At 35.4% G+C, this 8,228-nt stretch overlaps 1 long non-coding RNA gene across 4 annotated transcripts; it reads left to right on the top strand.

Annotated features, from left to right (window-relative positions):
• Positions 1-4,058: 4,058 nt before the first annotated feature.
• LOC139973057 (uncharacterized) lies at positions 4,059-7,529 on the top strand. Of its 4 annotated transcripts, none has more exons than XR_011795126.1 (6): positions 4,059-4,165; positions 4,293-4,859; positions 4,984-5,046; positions 5,108-5,918; positions 5,980-6,042; positions 6,104-7,529. It is a non-coding gene; the product is annotated as an uncharacterized lncRNA (long non-coding RNA). The 4 variants fall into 4 exon arrangements; XR_011795125.1 differs by having other exon boundaries at positions 4,060-4,165; positions 4,232-4,859; XR_011795124.1 differs by lacking the exon at positions 4,059-4,165 and having other exon boundaries at positions 4,564-4,611.
• The last annotated feature ends 699 nt before the right edge of the window (positions 7,530-8,228 follow it).

The raw sequence follows: 8,228 nt of genomic DNA, 5'->3' as shown, positions 1-8,228 counted from the left end.
AAGTTATGCTTTGAGAGGAAGTAGATAAACAGACTCATCAACTGCATAATAAGAACTATACCAAAAGAAACCTCATTGTCTGAAACCTACAAGTTATGCTTTGAGAGGAAGTAGATAAACAGACTCATCAACTGCATAATAAGAACTATACCTAGAAAAAAACCTCATTGTCTGAAACCTACAAGTTATGCTTTGAGAGGAAGTAGATAGGCTAGACTCATCGACTTCATATTAAGAACTATACCAAATGAAACCTCATTGTCTGAAACCAAGCACTTAATTGTGTACATCTACCCCAATGTGTTCTAGTTTCTTACATTATCTGCAATGTACTTTTCTAAGTCAAGGCTTCCTATCAAAGGTGGTTCTGTTATGTGTGGTTTGGCTATGTATACATACTCCTACCATCAGGCAAGTTTTCAATGTTGCAAAGGGTTTTAAAAGGTTTACTTTATGTTTAGGTTCGCTATGTACACATACTCCTACCATCAATGTCTCTAAGGGTTTTAAGAAGTTTATGTTTAGGTCTATATGGGTCACTAACAAACAATTTACTGACTCAAGTTGAGTGATGTAAGTCAGTCAGAAACCTATCTGTGTGGATAAGTTGCCACAAGCAGGTTGGTCAATGGTTCATGACTCCTTGGATCACACCAGAAGAAGTCACAAATGTGGAAAATATGCAATGACTTGTATGTAGTACTTTATTTGTTTTCACATTTACTACAATGATATGGTAGTATGATAGTACTACAATGATACTACTATGATAGTACTACAGTGATATGGTAGTATGATAGTACTACAATGATACTACTATGATAGTACTACAGTGATATGGTAGTATGATGGTACTACAATGATACTACTATGGTAGTACTACAATGATATGGTAGTATGATAGTACTACAATGATACTACTATGATAGGACCACAATGATAGAGTAGTATGATAGTACTACAATGATACTACTATGATAGTACTACAGTGATATGGTAATATGATGGTACTACAATGATACTACTATGATAGTACTACAGTGATATGGTAGTATGATGGTACTACAATGATACTACTATGGTAGTACTACAATGATATGGTAGTATGATAGTACTACAATGATACTACTATGGTAGTACCACAATGATAGAGTAGTATGATAGTACTACAATGATACTACTATGATAGTACTACAGTGATATGGTAATATGATGGTACTACAATGATACTACTATGATAGTACTACAGTGATATGGTAGTATGATAGTACTACAATGATACTACTATGATAGTACTACAGTGATATGGTAGTATGATGGTACTACAATGATACTACTATGGTAGTACTACAATGATATGGTAGTATGATAGTACTACAATGATACTACTATGGTAGTACCACAATGATAGAGTAGTATGATAGTACTACAATGATACTACTATGATAGTACTACAGTGATATGGTAATATGATGGTACTACAATGATACTACTATGATAGTACTACAGTGATATGGTAGTATGATGGTACTACAATGATACTACTATGGTATTACTACAATGATATGGTAGTATGATGATACTACAATGATACTACTACAATGATAGAGTAGTATGATAGTACTACAATGATACTACTATGGTAGTACCACAATGATATGGTAGTATGATGGTACTACAATGATACTACTATGATAGTACTACAATGATATGGTAGTATGATAGTACTACAATGATACTACTATGATAGTACCACAATGATAGAGTAGTATGATAGAACTACAATGATACTACTATGGTAGTACTACAATGATACTACTATGATAGTACTACAGTGATATAGTAATATGATGGTACTACAATGATACTACTATGGTAGTACTACAATGATAGAGTAGTATGATAGTACTACAATGATACTACTATGATAGTACTACAGTGATATGGTAGTATGATGGTACTACAATGATACTACTATGGTATTACTACAATGATATGGTAGTATGATGGTACTACAATGATACTACTACAATGATAGAGTAGTATGATAGTACTACAATGATACTACTATGATAGTACTACAGTGATATGGTAGTATGATAGTACTACAATGATACTACTATGGTAGTACTACAATGATATGGTAGTATTTACTATTGTAAATAAGTTACAATTCTGTAGGTTTTCATGCAGTCTCCACACTTCATGATTCATTTATGTTGTTATGTGTGACTCTCCAACAGTTTGAGAATAACTGCAGTCTGGTAATACTAATTACCAATTGTTAAAAATACTAATGGTACCTGAAGACACATTCAGTCACTTCAGCCCACCAAACTCTAGTTCCAGGAATCATGAAATTAGAAGTTAAATATCTTGCTTATAAGATGCAGTCAAATATTTGTACCCACAAGGATGTTTATAATTTTTGTTCGTTCATACTTAGTAAAGATTCCTAAATCCTATTGGTCCATTCAGGTCAGCTGACCGTGATTAATCCTGTGAGTAACGCACGGTAAAATTACCGGCGGATGAATACAATTGTTACCATGTTACCATGTTTTGTAGGTACGGTACCAGGGGCGTAGCGAGCGGGGGGTGTGGGGGGGTGTCACACCCCCCCAATAATTTGGTCGCTGTCGGCAAATTTTGGGTCTGTCGGCAAAAGGAGAAAAGGTGAAGAGAGCGGAAGGGGAAGAAAGAAGGAAAGCTGAATAGAGAAAAGGAGAACGGGAGCTTCTTCCGTGCCAAATTTGACTTAAAATATGCACCAGATTGCATCTAAGGACGTTTCAAAACTAAAAATTTTCCAAAGGGGAGGGGTAGACCCCCTATACCCTTAGACCCCTCCCCCATTTCAGTCACCACTTCCAGATCCGTCGGCAAATCAAATTTTACTTAAGATATGCACCAGATTGCATCTAAGGACGTTTCAAAACTAAAAATTTTCCAAAGGGGAGGGGGACACCCCCTCCCCTTAGACCCCTCCCCCATTTCAGTCACCACTTCCAGATCCGTCGGAAAATCATATTTGACTTAAAATATGCACCAGATTGCATCTAAGGACGTTTCAAAACTAAAAAATTGCCAAAGGGGAGGGGTAGACCCCCTCCCCTTAGACCCCTCCCCCATTTCAGTCACCACTTTCAGATCCATCGGCAAATCAAATTCTCCACACCCCCCAACAAAAAAACCTTCGCTACGCCCCTGTACGGTACGTACCATACGTGTTCAATACAAGGCCTACTATGTTATCGTATGACTGTATACCATACGTACATGTTTGTCCCTAGAATGGTTGCTATGGGAACCAGAAGCTGTAGGGTATTGATATGATGAAGCCAACTAGTAATTGTTTGTAGTTCCTTGTTATTGAGACCTTTCAAAAATAGTTTTATGGCCGCAATATTGCCAAACATTAGTTAAAATGTTATTATGGTTCATCTTTTATGAATCACAGCCTTTCAAAAATGTTTCCTCTATAATTATTCACTATCGTTCAGCATTACTTTATAATTGCACATGTACATTGTTATGCTGGTTGTTAATCGTTAATTCGACTTACGGGGCATAACGTTAATAAATCTTTGGTTATATGTAACCAAAAATGTTTTGTTTTATGGTATTTCCCCCACACAAATGGTAGTGTATGAATGAACAGGGTTAATCAACGGTCTAGCATGCGTTACTCACATGATTAATGCACTCCGGGTGTTAATGCTATCGCTGGATGCACTCCGGCTCTGCCCTCGTGCATCGCTTGCATTATCCCCCGATCGTGCATTAATCCTGTGAGTAACGCACGCTAGACCGTTGATTAACCCCTTATTTATGGATAACCAGTATAGAGGTGTAAATACTGAGTTGATTGTGGGATGTTTATAAGTTTTGTTAATGGGTAACCAGTATAGAGGTGTAAATACTGAGTTGATTGTTGGATGTTTATAAGTTTTGTTAATGGGTAACCAGTATAGAGGTGTAAATACTGAGTTGATTGTGGGATGTTTATAAGTGTTGTTAATGGGTAACCAGTATAGAGGTGTAAATACTGAGTTGATTGTGGGATGTTTATAAGTGTTGTTAATGGGTAACCAGTATAGAGGTGTAAATACTGAGTTGATTGTGGGATGTTTATAAGTTTTGTTAATGGGTAACCAGTATAGAGGTAAATACTGAGTTGATTGTTGGATGTTTATACTGTAAGTTTTGTTAATGGGTAACCAGTATAGAGGTAAATACTGAGTTGATTGTTGGATGTTTATAAGTGTTGTTAATGGGTAACCAGTATAGAGGTGTAAATACTGAGTTGATTGTGGGATGTTTATAAGTTTTGTTAATGGGTAACCAGTATAGAGGTAAATACTGAGTTGATTGTTGGATGTTTATACTGTAAGTTTTGTTAATGGGTAACCAGTATAGAGGTAAATACTGAGTTGATTGTTGGATGTTTATAAGTGTTGTTAATGGGTAACCAGTATAGAGGTGTAAATACTGAGTTGATTGTGGGATGTTTATAAGTTTTGTTAATGGGTAACCAGTATAGAGGTAAATACTGAGTTGATTGTTGGATGTTTATACTGTAAGTTTTGTTAATGGGTAACCAGTATAGAGGTGTAAATACTGAGTTGATTGTTGGATGTTTATAAGTGTTGTTAATGGGTAACCAGTATAGAGGTAAATACTGAGTTGATTGTTGGATGATTATAAGTTTTGTTAATGGGTAACCAGTATAGAGGTAAATACTGAGTTGATTGTTGGATGTTTATAAGTGTTGTTAATGGGTAACCAGTATAGAGGTGTAAATACTGAGTTGATTGTTGGATGTTTATAAGTTTTGTTAATGGGTAACCAGTATAGAGGTAAATACTGAGTTGATTGTCGGATGTTTATAAGTTTTGTTAATGGGAAACCAGTATAGAGGTGTAAATACTGAGTTGATTGTTGGATGTTTATAAGTTTTGTTAATGGGTAACCAGTATAGAGGTGTAAATACTGAGTTGATTGTGGGATGTTTATAAGTGTTGTTAATGGGTAACCAGTATAGAGGTAAATACTGAGTTGATTGTTGGATGTTTATAAGTGTTGTTAATGGGTAACCAGTATAGAGGTGTAAATACTGAGTTGATTGTTGGATGTTTATAAGTTTTGTTAATGGGTAACCAGTATAGAGGTGTAAATACTGAGTTGATTGTTGGATGTTTATAAGTGTTGTTAATGGGTAACCAGTATAGAGGTGTAAATACTGAGTTGATTGTTGGATGTTTATAAGTTTTGTTAATGGGTAACCAGTATAGAGGTAAATACTGAGTTGATTGTTGGATGTTTATAAGTTTTGTTAATGGGTAACCAGTATAGAGGTGTAAATACTGAGTTGATTGTTGGATGTTTATAAGTGTTGTTAATGGGTAACCAGTATAGAGGTAAATACTGAGTTGATTGTTGGATGTTTATAAGTTTTGTTAATGGGTAACCAGTATAGAGGTAAATACTGAGTTGATTGTTGGATGTTTATAAGTGTTGTTAATGGGTAACCAGTATAGAGGTGTAAATACTGAGTTGATTGTTGGATGTTTATAAGTTTTGTTAATGGGTAACCAGTATAGAGGTGTAAATACTGAGTTGATTGTGGGATGTTTATAAGTGTTGTTAATGGGTAACCAGTATAGAGGTGTAAATACTGAGTTGATTGTGGGATGTTTATAAGTGTTGTTAATGGGTAACCAGTATAGAGGTAAATACTGAGTTGATTGTTGGATGTTTATAAGTTTTGTTAATGGGTAACCAGTATAGAGGTAAATACTGAGTTGATTGTGGGATGTTTATAAGTTTTGTTAATGGGTAACCAGTATAGAGGTGTAAATACTGAGTTGATTGTTGGATGTTTATAAGTGTTGTTAATGGGTAACCAGTATAGAGGTGTAAATACTGAGTTGATTGTGGGATGTTTATAAGTGTTGTTAATGGGTAACCAGTATAGAGGTAAATACTGAGTTGATTGTTGGATGTTTATAAGTTTTGTTAATGGGTAACCAGTATAGAGGTGTAAATACTGAGTTGATTGTTGGATGTTTATAAGTGTTGTTAATGGGTAACCAGTATAGAGGTAAATACTGAGTTGATTGTTGGATGTTTATAAGTTTTGTTAATGGGTAACCAGTATAGAGGTGTAAATACTGAGTTGATTGTGGGATGTTTATAAGTTTTGTTAATGGGTAACCAGTATAGAGGTAAATACTGAGTTGATTGTGGGATGTGTATAAGTTATGTTAATGGGAAACCAGTATAGAGGTAAATATTGAGTTGATTGTTCAGAATACTGTTACACGCTAGTACAAATACGTTTTTTTTGTTTACTCGCTGGCTTGTGTTTAGTAACAAATTAGACTGGAACAAATTTAGTATCCTTGCTTTTAGCAATATTTTCACATCTGGTGAAGAGAACTTCAGGAATGTTTGTCAATTTTCATAACTTAAGAAGCAACATGTAACCAACACGGTTTAACCCTCTCATAACTGATAAGGACATGTGCCTATAGCTGAAATTTGCATATAATATTAATGTTAGAATTGGTTACTCTTATTGACTACTATAGGCTAATTCCTTCCTACAATTGCACCTTTTTTAATGTAGTTTGTTGTAACGGAACAGAAATCATCAAGTTCATTATATATAGGATGAACTTATCAGCTATGCAATAAAACAAATTGTTAGCTTTTGTAGACCTTTAAGTAATTGCAATACACAATTGCACCTAACACAATCTTGTCACATAATACAATTTAATATTTTTTAACTTAAAATCTTTATAAGAAATATATTTTACCATGTTAAGTTTTTGGCATGTAGGGACAAGCCAAAGGGTGTGTCTGTGTTTAAAGCTACAGTATTTGTATTTTGCAAACATTTCAATAACCATAACAACACTTACCTTGTTTTAGCCACAATTCATGCCATTCACTTATATTTATTATGTATAGTTATTGCAATTTGCCTTGTAAATAGTTTGATAGTAATACTGGTTGAAGAAGGCACCTTTAATTTTGTAGTCTTTTCTGTGAGTTATCCCATGTAAGCAGTGACCTCGCCAGACATTTAGAGGTGGAGGAACATCAACACTAGGAGTGACATTGGTTGGGGGGGGGGCAAAGAATGCAGGTACTGTCGTTGGTGTCTCAGGTCCACCATAGGACCACTGGTGGGCTGTAAGGGTCAAAGTTCTATGAACTTTTTGTTTCAATGTTTCCTAGAACTTATATCAGTTTCAAATCAGCAGCATTTTTGAGTTTGGCGTAAGCAAATTACAGTCCGTAGAGGGCAACATATCTTTATTTAAACATGTTATATATAGGGGGCACAAAACATTTCTGGGGGGGCGTGTCCCTCATTCCACCTCCCATCCCAATTGCCGACGTCACTGCCTATGTACCGTGTACAGTGTGTTAATGAAAGGGTTAATATCTAGATTGAAGAAAAGGTTGGTTGTACAATGTAGAAGGTGCAATAAAAGTGGACAACTACACAAGAGTGATGTATAATGCGTCTAATTTCATTTATTATATGAATACGTGTTTCATCAGAGCAATTAAGTTGAAATATTTTCACAGCAATAACAACTAATATCAATTTAAAATGGTGTTAGAACGAATGAGTGATAGCTCAGGTGAGTGGGGATGGTGTCCAGATTAGCTCCTCGTCTTGGCACATTTTCATCAACTTTGTCATTTAAACTTGCCAGATTTTGTGTAAAAATTCAAATACTGGGATTTATTTAACGGAATACACGTACAGAGCATCACAAGATCAATATGTTCCAGGGAATTAATGCTGACAGTTGAGCGAGGGAAGCAATACAAAACATTTGTTATGCTATCTGGTGAACTTTGCACCAGACTTTGGGAAGTTAAGTACGATGAAGGTTCTAAGGTGCATGGGGTCCTGGTACAGAGGGGAGTGGTAGGGTAGGGAGTGGAGGTGTTTCAACAAATGATATAGTATCAATAAAAAAGCAAAGATTTGCTGGTAATGAGACAGTTATTACGGTTGTTATATTAACTTTTATATTTTGGGGACACCCCATTGCTCGGATATCTCACACCTTAAAGGCCATCATGGGCATAGGTGTAGGGGGGGGGGGGGCTGCAGCCCCCAACCCAAACTTTTTGTGAAAATTCAAAATTGGCAGAAAAAAAGCAGCAAATTATGTTATTATTATCATTAATATTGTAAC

Source organism: Apostichopus japonicus, chromosome 9 (assembly GCF_037975245.1).
Source record: "Apostichopus japonicus isolate 1M-3 chromosome 9, ASM3797524v1, whole genome shotgun sequence".
In the NCBI taxonomy this organism is placed as follows: domain Eukaryota; kingdom Metazoa; phylum Echinodermata; class Holothuroidea; order Aspidochirotida; family Stichopodidae; genus Apostichopus; species Apostichopus japonicus.
Note: the sequence above shows the minus strand (reverse complement) of the source record. Positions and strands in the feature narration are given on the sequence as shown.